The sequence below is a fragment of the Amphiura filiformis genome, chromosome 3 (genome assembly GCF_039555335.1).
Source record: "Amphiura filiformis chromosome 3, Afil_fr2py, whole genome shotgun sequence".
NCBI classification, from domain to species: Eukaryota; Metazoa; Echinodermata; class Ophiuroidea; order Amphilepidida; family Amphiuridae; genus Amphiura; species Amphiura filiformis.
Window position 1 is genome coordinate 51,507,161 of NC_092630.1, and position 17,384 is coordinate 51,524,544.

Below are 17,384 nucleotides of genomic sequence, written 5' to 3' on the forward strand. Positions count from 1 at the left end.
CCAGCAGTGATTTTTTCACAATTTAGGTTTGTTGCGAATTTGTGATGTTATCAATGTTAGAAATATTGTCTGATAGTTTCAGATCGGATTATAACTGGCATCTTGTATTTTTGTAGACATTTTTCAAGGTAATTCCTACTCTCAACATTGTCAATAATATTTTTATAGGCCAATATCTCAATTTCCAATTTTATAATACCATAACTTACAAACTCAATATCTTCGCTTATGAATGTCCAATTTCATTGGGGAAAACGCTGTTGTGGAGAAAAATATCTCTATATTGAAGATATATAAAAACCTTAAAATTGATACCCTGCCCAAAAGTGTCTCCTTTTGACATGACACATCACATATGATCTTGCATGATTGTAAGCAAAGTAGAATTATATATAAACCAGAATTAAATGTAGAAGTGTACTTTGGACATCCATCAATGCATATTACACTAATGGTATTTGGTGTAGTATTAGTTACATTTATTTTATCTGATTTACTGGGGAATGTTGGCATAATACTTGGTAGAATAGCTTAGAATAAAGTGTGCCATGTGAAAACATTATGAATATCAGATGAATAAACATGCAAGAACCAAATTGTTGTTGATATTAAAGATGATATTCTGTAAGTGCTTTCAGTTGAAGAAACACTGATCTTGTAATGATCTTTCAGGAAAAAACCTTTTACTCACTTTCAAAACAAAGTTTCCCAATGAAAGTCATTCCCTATAAAAGCCACAAAAGCAACACATCTTTCTTAATAAGCCTGATGTAAAATGTTCAAACAAAAACATCTTTAAAATATAGCCATTCAAGTCAGCCTTTGATGGAGGATTGTATTAAAATTGCCCGTAGCATTTATGATGAGCAAATAAATCTACATTTAATAATGAATCAAATCATCTTGTCAAATGGAATTGGATAGTTCCTATGGGAGTGGGATTACTCATAATCCCTCTGGATATGAGGCCTTTTGTAATGACATTTTATTCAACTTGATTTAAAATCCAATTACTTGACCAAGAGATACATAGTCAATATTTACACAAATGCTTTCTACAGGAGACATTTGAATTTAAAGCCATATTCTTACTTTCCATCAAAACCGATCAGTATTTCTTTTCCATAAAATGTTAAGTTTTACTGTCAGATATGTCCCCTTTTAATTTTGAGCCGAACAACTGAGGTAAAGCAAAGAAATTGGAATTTACTACCAGCACTGATGTAGCCAATATATGTCACTCTGTCGATCATGCTACAGTACGGTCCTTTGATGTATGTATAACCATCCTGCACGCCATGTACATACTGTGTTATGAACATCACATATGAGTATAACTAATATTTCCATTGTAATAATTAAACGATGGTTCCTGCATTTTCTTCAAAATTTTGAAAAATAATGAGGGCATCCTCCTCAACAAATGTTACAATATGGCTTTAAGATTCATGTACATGTGCGGTTTCCCCAGATTTGCAGAATACATCTACACAAATGATGCTCAGTGAAGACTGGCATCTGATATGTCAAAGCATGTAGACATGCTGGCTGCCTGGATAAATCTCAACTGAGTTGTGTAAACTGCCTCGCAGGCATTTCATATTAAGAAAATCTTTAAAACTCAAGTTACACCTATTAAAAAAAATCATTTAATTAAATGTCAGATTTGGATACATTTATCTGTAATTTCAACAACACAATCAAGATGCATATTGTGGAGCACACACCCTGTGTTTGAACTGCATTCCCTCAATATGGACCATGCTGTATCACTTTGATCTGTGTGGCATATGAGTGAGATGGCTATTTGTGATATGATCAAGCTATACAATGAGTCATTTGCTACAGGATTATGTGTGCTTATCAAACTTACTACATACCCTACTAAAATTGACCTATGGATCCTGAGAAAAAAATATTCTTCAGAATTTAAATACAACACTGCCTTTGACCATACCTAAAATCAAATTATGTTACAAACCACTTATCTTGCTTAAAGCAAAATGGTGTATACTCTCTTTAGTAGATAGCATAATGATATTTATTTCATATACTATCTTCAGTAGATATAGCACAGATGATTATGTATTTTATAATGCTATCTTCAGTAGATAGCACAGATGATATGTATTTTGTAATGCTATCTTCTGTAGATATAGCACAGATGATTATGTATTTTATACTGCTATCTTCAATAGATATAGCACAGATGATTATGTATTTTATACTGCTATCTTCAGTAGATAGCATAGATAATATGTATTTTATACTGCTATCTTCAGTAGATAGTATTATGTATTCTATACTGCTATTTTCAGTAGAAAGTACAGATAATATGTATTCTATACTGCTATTACTGCTATCTTCGGTAGATAGCACAGCTAATATGTATTCTTTACTGCTATCTTCAGTAGAAAGCACAGATAATATGTATTTTATACTGCTATCTTCAGTAGAAAGTACAGATAATATGTATTCTATACTGCTATCTTCAGTAGATAGCACAGATGATATGTGTTTTGTAATGCTATCTTCAGTAGATACCACAGGTGATATGTATTTTATAGTTGTTCTTAAATATCATAGCAACAATCCTGATGGGATTTGACAACCTTGTTTAATTCAAAATAACAAGGGAAGGTGAAAGAATCCAATTACATTGGCAAATTTGGTGGAGTTATATGATAGGGCAATTAATGTTGCAATATGACTTTATGTCGAAATTGCTCTGTTGACCTACAAACACATCAAATTTAGCTGATTCCATTTAGATGTAAGTTGGTTCATGTGTAAACATTACAAATATAGCATAAAATCAGGTTTAAAAAAATTAAAATATTTCAGATTATAAGATCATATATTATTACCTACAAGAGCCATTTTGTAAAACTAATATAATCACATCTTTAATCTGTGTGCATAATATCCGACTAAGTAGCTTAGAGCCAGACACAGACCCATATCATTTGTTTACATCCGCCACTTGCATTCTATTCATTGCTGCTTTAGTGCATGACAACCGTGCAGGCAATTATAACTACTTACATCACTGCTTTCGCAGATTTTCAAAGTAAATGGCAAATTAGACATTTCTGCACTTTCACACTAACCATGCATTTAATTTTACCATGCAATATTAATCATGCATCAAAAATTACTTTTGTATATAGAAGGAATTTAAAGTTATCATAAAAATAATCACAATTTTGATTAAAAGAAAAGTTCTGAAATTAATAATTTGAGAGTAAATGAGTATCATAATCAAAGTGCTAAAAAATTAACCCACTTCCTCTTCTCATATATACACCAAGTGACCTACATATTGTTCAAACGCACATTTACCATTAACAATGCAAGTCATTATACACATAGAGATAACTGAAACATCAAAAAATCTTTATTTATTGATGCATTTTTAAAAAGCACACTTCATTTTAGCATGATTTTTTAGTTATAAAATATAAAGGTGGAAAGAAATAATGCCAGATACAATATTGCAAATATTATAAATTAGTGGTTGCTAATCAATGTGACATTGCATTACCCTGCAAGTAGCTGATATAATTTACACCAGTGATGGAAAAAAATGAAAATGCTTATATCAGCGGTGTAAATATCTTTTTGACATTGGGGGGATGGGGTTGGAAAAAATTTCTTGAAGTAAAGTGAATCCATCACCTTTTGTGGACAGAATAAGTTTGTGGTACAAATGTGTGTGAAGCGGGCATAAAATTTTACCATATTTAAGCTAAACTGGTGAAATATGGTGCAAACGTGGAATAAATTTGTGTGAAGCGCAAAAAAATTAGCACTTTGGGAGCTAAAATGGCCAAATATGAGGTTAATTTGGACAGAAACCCACACACAGGTGTCAACATTGGGGGGGGGGGATTGTATGGACCATCCCAATTGGCAAAATATTGGGGATTTACCCCCCAACCCCCGGATCTACGCCCATGAATATATAACTAAGCCACAGGACAGATTAAGTTAAATCTGTGCTGCCTGAAATAAAAGTAATCAGTCCCATCTTGTTTTATGCAGACTTTAATAGATTTTATCTCTAAATCTTCCAAATTCTGTATAAAAATTGGTCCTACTTCATTTTGCAACTGTCTCAATTTGCTGTTGTTAATTGTTTTACTCCACATGCCATTATTAGGGATTCAATCATGTTTCACAGTTGTTAATCAGTTTAATACCGCATCATCTGCGTGGTTTACTTTGAGAGGGCAGCTTTATAAAGTTTTAGCTACCCAAGGGAAGTAAACCACGCAGATGCAAGTTGTTAAACGGTAGTGAACAATGGGGAAACATGACTGAATCCCTTTCAAAAACAAAAAACAAGCTAAAGATTATATAGTTATTTCATGAGGAATGTCAGTTAGTCACTTTTGCCACTCAACCTAAGGATAAGATTGGCAACTTCTCTCTGTTAATATCAGCAATAAAACTTCAGAATTAATAGCAATGTTTAGTCACTACCGCCAAAATACTGAATTCAACATTATGGTGAGTATATATATTCCAGGCATGACAAATTATACACGCTCACAAGTAATGAGTTACCTTGCGTTCGCGCTATCCTCTACTGTAAAAGTGTGGATTCATTACTGATTAACAACGGTTGCCTCCTGTACAAAGGGGTAGGAAGAGTTGTTGAAATAGCCATCCTCTTAGAGGGCAAACAATGAGCCACATCAGCAGTCAATTACTTCTGTTCCTCTAATTAAAACAAATGGCCACCCTTTGCACTTTCACTGCATATCTGGGGTGTTTTTTTCCAGAAATGTATTTTCTATACTTTCATGGAAATAAAAAATTGTCACCTTTTTACATTGAAGCAATTTAATTCAGTGATATTTGTGAAATGTTTTCTATATAAACCCACCAACTGCATACCTTAAGAAAACGGTTAGCAACCCCCTTCAGTCATTTATGAAATATTCATTTTTGATTCATATAATATTCTCAATTTAAATAGACCCAGAGCATTCTGGTGCCATTTCATATTATTCTTCCTCCAAGAATAAAGATGAGGCAACAAGTTTATTGCTTTTATATCTACTTTTTTACTCATTGTTTTATATTTGTAAAGTCAAACAATAAATTCATCCCTGTTATGTAGGAATTCCCTTGGTATTCAAATTGATTGCAAAAGGGATCCAGTTTCTCACTATTGCATTCCATGATAGGATTATTTAGCCCCAATCATGCCTAAAACCCATAGCAACAGCTATAAAATTTACAAATAGTGCAAAATGTACAAGAATTTTAAATTTGTCCAATTACAATAATTTGCAGTGACAATGTATTCAAATGTGTACAATCATGCCGAGTATTGGTTCAGGTTTTTTTTAATTACCTAACAACAATTCTAAAATAATAATAACATTTTGAAAAATGTTCATGATGGCAAAACCTACTACTGCATACAATGGTAGTTAGATTACTTATAAAACAAAGGAATTAACTTGAATAACAAACTTATAACAATGCTGATACAGGACCACATAATATTGATTGAGAGATCACAGTTTCTCCTGCATGCATGATGCACATTTTTTAGAGGATAAATCCAAGTTTAAATAGAAATTTCAAGAAGGATTTTGAGTCAATGAAATACAAATATTATCTATAAGCCTTTCTACACCTTGTGCTTGCATGTGCCAAGTGATTAGGTATTATGTACAATATAGGCCTACATGCAAATACATATCCTTTCATACTCAGTTTTTGTCTTTTTTAAAGAGATGACACCAAAACTAGTACACATTGACACCTGAAAATTGAGTTCAAAATCTTTTCAACTTTCTGATGATTTTGTGATGAGATTATAGTGTTAGCCTTTTACAGTTGATACAATTTGAGAATGATAAAGTACTTTAAATATTCATAATGCAACGTGATAACACTTCTTGGACGGTTTTACAGAAATAAAGTTGACTAGATGCACTGTTTTGATTTACAAACAAACTCCTCTAAGGAAGTATTTATCTTACAATGCTATCTTCAGTAGAAAGCATAGATAATATGTATTCTATACTGCTATCTTCAGAAAGTACAGATAATATGTATTCTATACTGCTGTCTTCAGAAGAAAGCACAGATAATATGTATTCTATACTGTTATCTTCAGTAGAAAGCACAGATAATATGTATCCTATACTGTTATCTTCAGTAGAAAGCACAGATAATATGTATTCTATACTGTTATCTTCAGAAGAAAGCACAGATAATATGTATTCTATACTGCTATCTTCAGTAGAAAGCACAGATAATATTTATTCTATACTGCTATCTTCAGTAGAAAGTACAGATAATATGTATTCTATACTGCTATCTTCAGTAGATAGCACAGATAATATGTATTCTATACTGCTATCTTCAGTAGAAAGTACAGATAATATGTATTCTATACTGCTATCTTCAGTAGAAAGCACAGATAATATGTATTCTATCCTGCTATCTTCAGTAGAAAGCACAGATAATATATATTCTATACTGCTATCTTCAGTAGAAAGCACAGATAATATGTATTCTATACTGCTATCTTCAGTAGAAAGCACAGATAATATGTATTCTATACTGCTATCTTCAGTAGAAAGTACATATAATATGTATTCTATACTGCTATCTTCAGTAGAAAGTACAGATAATATGTATTCTATACTGCTATCTTCAGTAGATAGCACAGATAATATGTTTGAAGAGTTAACCTGTAAAGTTTATTTTAAACTACACTCTGTGTATTTGAAGTTATTTTCCTCTATTTAGAGCTAAGTCAATAACACTTGACAAGTACAGGTGAATCTGATTAACCCTTTATTCTATACACAGTATTTTTGATGGCAAATTACAGATTTTGTTTAAAAGTTCTCCAAACATTCCAAACAAATTGCCATTTAAAATGACGTCAATCATACCTAGTAATGGTTCAGTGGTTCCTGAGATGTGTCTTTTTTCTATTACTTTTCTAATAACAAAAAATTGATGAAATCTGCCTTGCACATGCTATCACCATATGAAGGTTATTAAGCCTTATCGGTCACTGGAGACGCACAACTCGGTAGTGACCGATGATGTTTTCAATCCAAATAATTGCGCTCTTTTGTTATTACAGTGAATTCATCAGAAGCAAAATTATTATGGCAAGGCGACTTAAGGGTTTCTACTTGAAGCTTTACAAAATAGATATGCATGTACACAATGCCCCGAGGATCCATCTTCAACTTTAATATTCTGCTTACAAGTCTAGTACAGTTTTGTTTTATCCATCTTCAACTTTAATATTCTGCTTATAAGTCTAGTACAGTTTTGTTTTATCCAAGTTGGCAAGTGGCAAGATTTTTTGCAATTTGGAGCTGATAAACCAATATCAGACACAGGTTTATAAGCATTTGAATACATATAAACATAGCCAAATTAAAAAGTCGCCGCTAGTTCCATCCTCATTTAATCAGAGTCTGATAAGGTTATGGCAAAATAATTTATATAATAATTTTCTATACACTTTCCTTCGAAGGTTGATACCAAATTTGATATCAAAAGTTTAATCATCGTGAGCATAGGAACCGCTGTTTGGAAATTCATGCAATTTCAAAAATGTGGCCCAAAGCAACTCGTACAGGAATCATTGTACACTTGCCTGCGCACAATTAAAAGAGCGGGGTATTTGATTTGCATTTTGACATGCATGGGTAAATTCCCGCAGTCACTAACAGTCGCCCTTTATAATCGATTAACCTGCTGGCCTATTCGGTGACGTAATTCTTGGCACTCATGCTAGCTCCGCTGCGTGATACAACTCCCAATGTCATTTTTAAAATTGAATGAATATTTCAAAATCACCTGTAGTAGACTTACGCGCAGAAAAGGTTTACAGACCCTTTTGTAAGGCATAAAAGGCACGTATTCTGTAAGGTAGAAAAGGCAATCTTGGTACAGGCATCATTGCCAATACTTATTCCAATCAATCGTGATCTTACAATGACATAATGATTGATATTTCTCATAACTCAAAACCTTATCCTTAATCTTCCATCTGAATCAATCTTGCCAACATTTTATTATTTCTTTTCCTCTTTCAGATAACTCCTCGCAGCGATTTCTTTTTTGATTCGATGACAAATTAAATTCTTTCTTGCAACTTCATGCAGGTGAAATAGACGCCAAACTGAATTATTATACAAAGCTTTCAATTGGCAATCCTAACCATCCATCATGACCCTGTAAGCCGACAGAATGTAATAATGTCAATGGGTTTTCTATTCACTTACTTCTTAACCACTATAATGCGCATCCTGGTGTTCACCTCAAACTAAAGACAGTTTTTAAAGGAATTTGCAATTTCAAATTTACACTGCTATGATTGAAGTTTGCATTAAGAAACAAAATCCAATGGTACACACATATATTTGTTCAATGAGTGAGATCTTTTAATTATGGTACACATTTGTAGAATTGGCTATAGTTTGTATTGTACACAACAAGGTACTATTTTTGGCAGTGTAAGTGATCCTCTTATAGGTTGAGTCACCTATACGTGATAATGCTATGTCATGTGACACTACCTTGAGCCTAAAGCACATCTAGCCAATTCAACAAGAACTGTAAGTAGTGCTAGTGCATAGCAATCCTACAAGGGATAGTATTTGCATAATTGTGGCCCTGGGCTTGCTCAACATCTCTCTAATTGGTGAGGTTGCTGTGCTGCTATCAGATCGTTGGATTTTAGATGTTGGAATGCACGTATAAAGAAGATTGGAATCATATAGAAGCACCTGTAATTAATGGAAATATTCACCTGTTGGTTTCAGAGCAAATGGTGCATGAAAATGTGCAATACAGGTGGTAGTAAAGGGTTAGCAAAGTGCACGACTTATCACTGAGGTCAGTAGCCTCCAATTCCCATTAACAGATCTTCATTAGAGTTAAAAGTTATTGATCGTGCACTATTTTTTGGGAAGAACGATATTGATCAAGAAAGTGGAACACTATTTTCTGTCATCAGATTATAGCAAAGATGTTTTTTTCAGTATAACAACATTTATGATGTGAAGGGTTAATGCTATTTGCAAAAGATAGCAAATGTTTGGTGCATGAATTGATTGCTATCTTCAGTAGATAGTCAATGTTAATGTTCAGACTAATGTAGCTTGAACATGTTAAGACATCTAGTCATCTTCGGTAAATAACAATTGTATAATATGAACACCAAAAAATAGGTTTGGGCACAGGGCAGTATGTCTTTGGGGAATCCTTTTGGTTTCCTTTGGGCCCATTGGACTGGCCCAGTGGCGTAGCATGGGTCATCATATTGGGGGGGCACCGACCATGATTGGAATCAAACTAGACACCTGTCCCTCTGTCACTAAAAACTTAGAACCAACGTGGCTGCCATTTCAATTGTTATACCGTTCCGCTTGAGTTTATTCGATATGGTCTACAAGAACTAATACGAAAATACCTAGCATTGAGATTTGCTGGAGCCTCAGATGGCAAATGCTTGTGACATATTGTTGCTAGATGTTTACTGTTAAAATCAGTAGAGAGCAAATGCTGTAGTTCAAAGGTTAGTATCACCTACTTCAGTTGTGTTAAGCATGCATTCCATATCCGCTTGATGTTCTAAGAAGCAGCACTTCTTGCCACTTTTGTCACGTCAAATCCTCTAAAATTGAAAACAAACATGCATTGCATAAAATGTCAGCCAAGATGCAAGACTGTAAGATTTAATATATGTAACCGGGGCAGAACTCAAAGACGTATATAACCTTCCTTAGATTTCTTGTTGAGAGATGCATTTAACTGAATCAATATCATCTACTCATCAAAAAAAAGTGGTTGGAATATATTACTCTAGGTTATTGATATTGTATTATAGCGATGCGGTAGAGGTCCTGTTCAGACAGGCATGAACACCTAAGTGATCCAAAGAATGCAAAATAGAATTCCTGTACAATTCAACATACATTCTGCATGACAATGGTGCAGAATTACAAAAAGGGGTGAGTACAGTTTTCTTCCTTCATCAAACTTGTTCCCCTTCCCCATATCAAATGATAACTCATGTTATATGCATGAATTGTGAAAAACGATGCTGAAGCTTTATAGTCACACTAAAAGGTATTTATATGGGGGTTGACTGGGACAAAGGAAAACCAATCAGAATAAACTACAAAAACTTGCAGACTATCAACACACACACAGGTCAATCAGTGTCAACTTTGAAATCATTATTTTGGCCACAATTTCACATAATTTGTGGTAAATTCATCCCAAATAATAGCTATTTGGACAAAAATATGCATGTGTATATACTTATTTGAAACAATTTTTCTATCCAGGAATGAAATTGTGACAAAACACCCCAATTGAAAATCTCAAGGGCTCCGAAACTGATAGTCGGTTTTTCATGTGAATATGACCGGCACAATTGATAGGGACTTTTAAGCAACTACTTCTTAGCTTTAATAGTGGCATCTATTTCAAAACTAAGGAAATCAATAAAGGACAGAATGCATTCTCAAGGAAGTGGGTTTTTATTTCACTTTCTTGGTCTATTTTCTCCTTCCTTTATCACTGTACAATTTGCTCAAGGGAATACTCCTACTCCATATATGTGCTGTACTTTCAGAGTACTTGTATGTACGGGTACTATTTAAGTTGTTATTTCTATTAGCTTTGATCTGCTTCAATTATACTAGTTCCAAATGCTGGGCATCTAGACTACTCTTCTTCGGCATAAGTATTGTTACACAAAAATAAAACTGCCAGGCAGGTACTTCTTTTGTTTGGATTAAAAACTTGAAAATATTGATGCTGTAACAATAAAGGAAAAAATACAAGCAAGCTTAATAAATTTATAAAATGATAACAAAAGATATAGAATTTTACAATGTATCATAGAAATTTAGTGCATTAATTCTTCAAAGAATTTTCCTGATTGTTCAGAAAAAGAGAAGATTAACTAAAATACTCAGTAGTTTGATTATTAAATACTTGGACTTAAAATTTTGTAACTTATCAATTGCACAAAATAAATGTACCAACATAAACACAGCCATTGTAATGGAAAAGCACTTAAATCCAAAAATGAAATCCAAACATACCTATATGGTACAAAGGAGATTGTAAAGAAAATAATAAAATAACAAGTGCTATCAAATCATAACAATTGACAGTAGCTTGAAGCAAGATGGATCAAACTTGGCCACAAAGGCCCACAATAGTAATATTATTCTCTAACACTTAAGTGGTATCCAGAGACACTAGGAGCTACTACAGAAGACAGGCTAAGTATGTTATACATGTCTGAAATATGGCTAGATAAACCATAAACATGTTTGAACTGATGCGCTCAGGGGGACAAGATTCGACTAGTTCAGAATGGGACACGCATGTGTCAAAAAAGTACTAAACACTACAGGGAAGTTTCCTTACGTGCTGCTGATAATACTCCATTTAGCTGACAATTTTACTACAGTAAAATTAGTTATCTTGTACCTTTGTATAACAATAATAGACTAATGCAAAGTATTTTGTTTTCATCTGAACATATTTTTTCAAGACTCCAAATATGATCATAAAATGCATTTTGTTTCTTGTACTATTTGCCAACTCAACATTCAATTAGGAGAGGGTTAGAGAGTATGGCACCTAAAAGGATTTCAATGTAGTGATGCCTGCTAGCAACACAGTTAAAGCAACAAACTTGAAGTATATATATTGTGATGTGCCCTGAGTAATTTGATTTAATTTAATTATTTAACTTTGTTTACAAGCTGAAAGTATTTCATGAGATGGGAAACCCCCTTGTATTTTGGAGTTCCCCCAAATTATTGTAAACAAAGTCAGAGCTATGTTTGGAACTTGGAAAGCCCCAGTTCATTATTGCACCATCAGGAAAACCCCCCAGGAAGTGATGTAATGTGAATGTGTATAATTAATCTTGGGAAATCCCAAGATTGCAGCAATGTTGTGAAAATGTGATTGAAGTAATGGTTTATTAATAGATGATGGGTTTTTTGCATGAGTACTGATATAAAAAGCTGGAGGTTTTTGTTGGGACTTTACAGAATGCCATGGGAGATTGAAAACTCCACATGTGTGTGATGGTCTTCGTGCTTCAAAAAAGAAGTACATTTTAACCAGTTTATATAGCCAATAATTGAGCTAATTTTAATACAGCAACGAAGAAGACAGCGAGCACACAAAAGTGCTCTTCCTCATCAAAGGATTAAAAGTTCTTCTGTCAAATTGCTGGAGTTTGCTGGGTTTGTGAAGGCCACGCATCTGTCACAAAACAGTGGAGCTGTGTTAAAGAAACCTGTTCCCTGGAGAAATAGTGATTGGTGAAAGAAACACCATTTTTGGAGAAAGCAGCGCAAGGAGATATATATGTGGAGAAAGCAGCTCAAGGAGATATATTTGTGGAGATAGCAGCGTAAAGGAGATTGGAGAAAGCATCATCATTTTCGTATGAGGACTTTTTATATGCAAGGATTTATAAGTGCAAGTGTACAATGGACATCGCTGATTTTCGCAGGACAAGTGAATAAGGATATTACATCAGTCGTCCAGAACTTTGCAAGAACTCTAGAATCACCAACAAGAAGACCGCTGGTTAAGTACCTATAGTATAAAACTGATTGAGTGATTTTATTGTAATTGTTGTTATAATGTACCAAGCATACTTTGTTTTCAATTAAAGACTTAGATTATGTTAGCTTAATCAAACAGTGTATTTGTGTTGTGCATTCGTGTGAGTTCGGGTAAAAGGTGATTTTGGCCTTGAGTCGAAGTACGACTCGTAACAATATCATACTTCTACTAGGCTTGTGTAAGTTGTTATTATATCAAAAACATCGGGTAAGTACCTGATAATGTGGTGAACTTTTAGGGTGAGATTACATTATTTCATGTCATTAAATGGTATAGCTAGGAGATATTGCAGGAATTTGGGGTCAATTTATATGATTTATGATAACATAATCTGTTGAAATCAATTCATTTTGAGATTCAACTACAAAAGTAATTTCACAGGACGTCATATTTGGTCACTATCTTCAGTTGAGACTCACAGCAGATATAAAATTATATCATAGAAGATATCATGTATCTTTAGTAGATAGCATATACAAATTATACCCTAGAAAATATAAAATAATACCATAGAAGATAATCATAATGGTTAATATCTTCGGTAGATAGCAAATACAAATTATACCCTGTAACTATATTGTGGCTGCTGTCTTGAGTAGATAGCAAATATGAAATATAACCTAGAATGTATGTTTACTGTCTTCAGTAGATAGCAAATATAAAATATAAGCTGAAGAAAATAATTATAGAAAAATACAAATGATACTTATATAAAAGCAATTGCATTACAAGCACCCATATATAATTACTATCTTCAGTAGATAGCAAATATAGGTTATACACTAGATTGCAATTTATATGGTTGCTATCTTCAGTAGATAGTAAATAAATATAAATTATGTACTAGAACGTAATAGAGAAAGAGATATATCTGAAAAAGAAGAATTATATTAAGGTGCTATCTTCAGTAGATAGCAAATATAAAGTTATATGCACCCAGAAGGCAATCATAATATGGTTGCTATCTTCAGGAGATAGCAAATTTACACTAGCAGATGTATTTTTAATGGTGTTGATTTTAATCAATTATAGTATAATTTACTTACAATAATTGTATAATTGAAAATAGTTTGACTCTAACTTTCTATAGACCAATAAATATTCAAACAAATATTTACTTCTACTGAACGATATCCAGTATATTGTTTTAATCAAAGAGGTCAAACATTCAAGGCCTAGAATAAAGGCAATCATTCATAATTGCATGGGCGGCTGCTTTAGGAAGATTCTCAAACATGATTATATTGTCACTATTACCCAGTGGATGTGCACTAACTGGAGATGAATTTTCTTCTTTCTTGATCTCCTTTCTTGAATTTCAATTTCATATTTAAAAATAATAGTGTTAATTATTTGAATTGTTCTAAAACAAATCCAGTAAAATAGGTGATGTTGACATACCTCTCAATGACGTTTCGTGCTGTGTCACAGCACTTTCTCAAATTGAATGACCAGCTTTGACCTTAGACGCCTGTTGCTTCCTGTTGGTAGCTGACGAGGTGGCGCTGTTAGTAGCTGATCATAGATGTGCGGAAGGAAGTAGTTTCGACAATCCCTGTTGAGAGTGTTAGCCTGCCCCCTCTTTCGTATCCAAATTGATTCCTTTATATGCCTTCTTTTTCTGTTGGTTTCAATGTCTTTTATCTTGGCTTCGTCCCAACCGATCACGTGATTGTCTTCAGCGACATGGACCGTGAGAGCGGATTTTCTAGGGCGCTTTCAACCGATGTTTTCTTTGTGCCCTGGTGTAGGGTTTTTCCAAGCTGCGTCTGATTCAGATTTGTGCTCTTTCATTCTCATACCAAAGAGTCTTGAAGTTTCACCGATGTAAGATTTTGGGCAACCTAAGCAAGGGATTTCATAAACACAATCAGCTGTCGTTTTGACGTCCCGCTTATCTTTAGGGTGAACAAAGCGCCACCTACGTCAGCTACCAACAGGAAGCAACAGACGTCTAAGGTCAAAGCTGGTCATTCAATTTGAGAAAGTGCTGTGACACAGCACGAAACGTCATTGAGAGGTATGTCAACATCACCTATTTTACTGGATTTGTTTTAGAACAATTCAAATAATTTTCAATGGACAATCCTGATGAATCTATTTGCGAATAATAGTGTTAATTTGACTAAATGAATATGAGCATAATTATTCTCATCATTTGCCACTATAGTCGGAGCACATGTTTGTTAAATATTCCTTACAGCCAAACCATAGCATGGTGAAATACACATACTATTTATGCATGATATAATTGCATCAGTATTGTAGCCTGGCTTTGACCAAGCTGTGTACTTTGGCCGTATATATCCTGAGGTTGTTTTCTTATCGGTGCAAAATAAGCTATAGAATGTTGTTATGTGTTGTTTTTGCAAGGCTTTATTAATTCCGGAGCTTGCAAAATATTTTTCTTGCCGGTACATTATGTATGTATAGTTCGTTCATAATATGCCTTGAATTTTCATTGTAAGTATGGCATAAACTTTAAAAACAAACTACGCTAAAGGAAATGCTCTTTATTTCTGTGACTGATTACAAACATTGCATTGATTTAATTATTTTGAAATATGATTTCAAGTGTACTTCTATTTAAGTTTGATATTTTGATCAACTCAAACCAAGTAGGAGCCAATGTGAAGTCCTTACTACAGTTTTAGAAGGTATCTTATAGGGTGGTTTCACAAGAAGTCACCTGGTCAACTGAAATTTGTCCTGCAGAATGCAAAGAGTACAATGCTATCATCTGCAGGTAAATCTGAAATGTTCAGATGCAGCAGATTTATCTGTATTGTGCTCTCTGCATTCTAGAGGACAAACAAAATCTCATTCCTCATAGAAGCAGTGATGAAACAGGATTAATTACCATGGTGATAGGTGAAAACATTTTATGTATTGTAAAAAATAAGACACTAATTGTACAAGTGCCAGTGAAATGTAAATGGTCTTCAGTGGCGTAGATTTCTTTTTCGCCATTGGGGGGGATGGGGTTAGAAAAAAATTCTTGAAGTCAGCACCTTTTGGCGACAAAATAAGGTTATGGTACAAATGTGCGCGAAAAATTTTGCAATATTAAAGCTAAACTGGTGAAATATTGTACAAAAGTTGAATAAATTGCATAATGTGAAATTTCCATAGAAAAATTTGGCACTTTTTAGGTTGAAATGGCCAAATATGGGGTTAATTTGATTGGAAACCCATATACAGGCGTCAACATTGGGGGGGATGATTGTATGGATCATCCCCCTGGCAAAATATTGGGGGGGGATAAATCCCCCCCACCCCCCCCGGGATCTACGCCTATGATGGTCTTTGCATAATGCGAAATTTCCATAGAATTATGATCCAGGCCTTTATGCTTATTCTTTGATAATCAATGGTGCAATGCAGAGTTACAGCATATGTCTAGTGCAGGGCAATAAATTCAAAAGTTATTTTACCTATCGCCGCTATGGTAATTAATCCTCTTACATCACTACTTCTACAGCAAATAACAAGTAGTGTGGTTGTATAACTATGCACTGGTAACTTGATAAAACAGCAGATCCATTGTGCTCTCCCAGTTGAGATCCATACACCCACTGGAAGATATTGCCTTAATATCAATCTTAATTTCATGGGGTTACCTGGAATTGGTGATTCAATAATCTACACCCCATGGAAATTAAGATCACATCATCCATAAGGGGGTGTGGATTTTAAGTGGAATAGCCCATTAAGCAAACCTTAATTAGGTTTCCTTTATGGATATCAAGAACCCTTCACTATAATGGAATCTGTTAAGATTCATTTAAGTTGTCCCGTATTGTGTAATTTCTTGCCACACTATAGGCACATTGATACTTGTTTACAGGCTAATGGCAGGACATATAGCTAGCTACTGTTACATTGACAAGTGACATTTTGGAACATTGGTAAAGATGTGATCACCTGGTCTTAATGCTTTGAGTGATGCAGAGTCAATTCCGCACAAAATAAATCAAGTTTTATGATTCTTTTAAGATATTGGAGGTTATTTCAGGGAGTATTAGTCAAGTACATGTTTGCATTCATTAAACACATTTTCATGCTAGTGTCAATAATCAATCACTTATATGTGAGAATAATGGAACGTTTGAGAAATATTTTGGAGTTATTGGTACTCAATGTCACCATTAAGAGGGCTAAGGAAGAACTAGGGCCGTGCAACTGAGCAGGGCATTCACTTATAAGCCTATTCTGTACTCGTTAAGTGCAAATTCGTACTAATGGGAATGAATGAAAAGTGTCAACTTTTAGGAGCAGATGTGGAATGTAACTAGAGCAAATGAATATCTCATAGAAACTTAGATGGGGACAGAGAGATGGTGAGATGGGGGAGAATGAGACAGAGCACCCACAAAAGTGTGGACATTTGCAAGCTATTCATTGTATTTGTGGGGACCAAAATGTAAAGTGGGGACATTATGAATACGTCCAGTAGCGTGCACAAACGGGGGGGGGGGGGGGGTTGACCTATCAATCAGGGGAAAATGATCATTCAGGGGAACTGGAGTGGTCACTGTTCATGCCAGTTTGAGCCAGAAAATTTTCTGAAAAGATTTAGATGAAACAATGAATAGTGCATTAAACTTAGAGTAAGAGAGAAAAGAAAGGGAGAGAGAGAGAGTTACAGAGAGTGAGGACAGAGGGAGAAAGAGAGAGAGAGGGATGGAGAGTGAAAGAGAGAATAAAAGGGAGGAAGC

General features: G+C 34.2%; 1 protein-coding gene across 1 annotated transcript in view; it reads right to left on the reverse strand.

The window, feature by feature from the left end:
• Positions 1–17,384, reverse strand: part of LOC140148695 (uncharacterized) — a 389,432-nt gene that overhangs the window by 63,774 nt on the left and 308,274 nt on the right. The window lies entirely within an intron of this gene.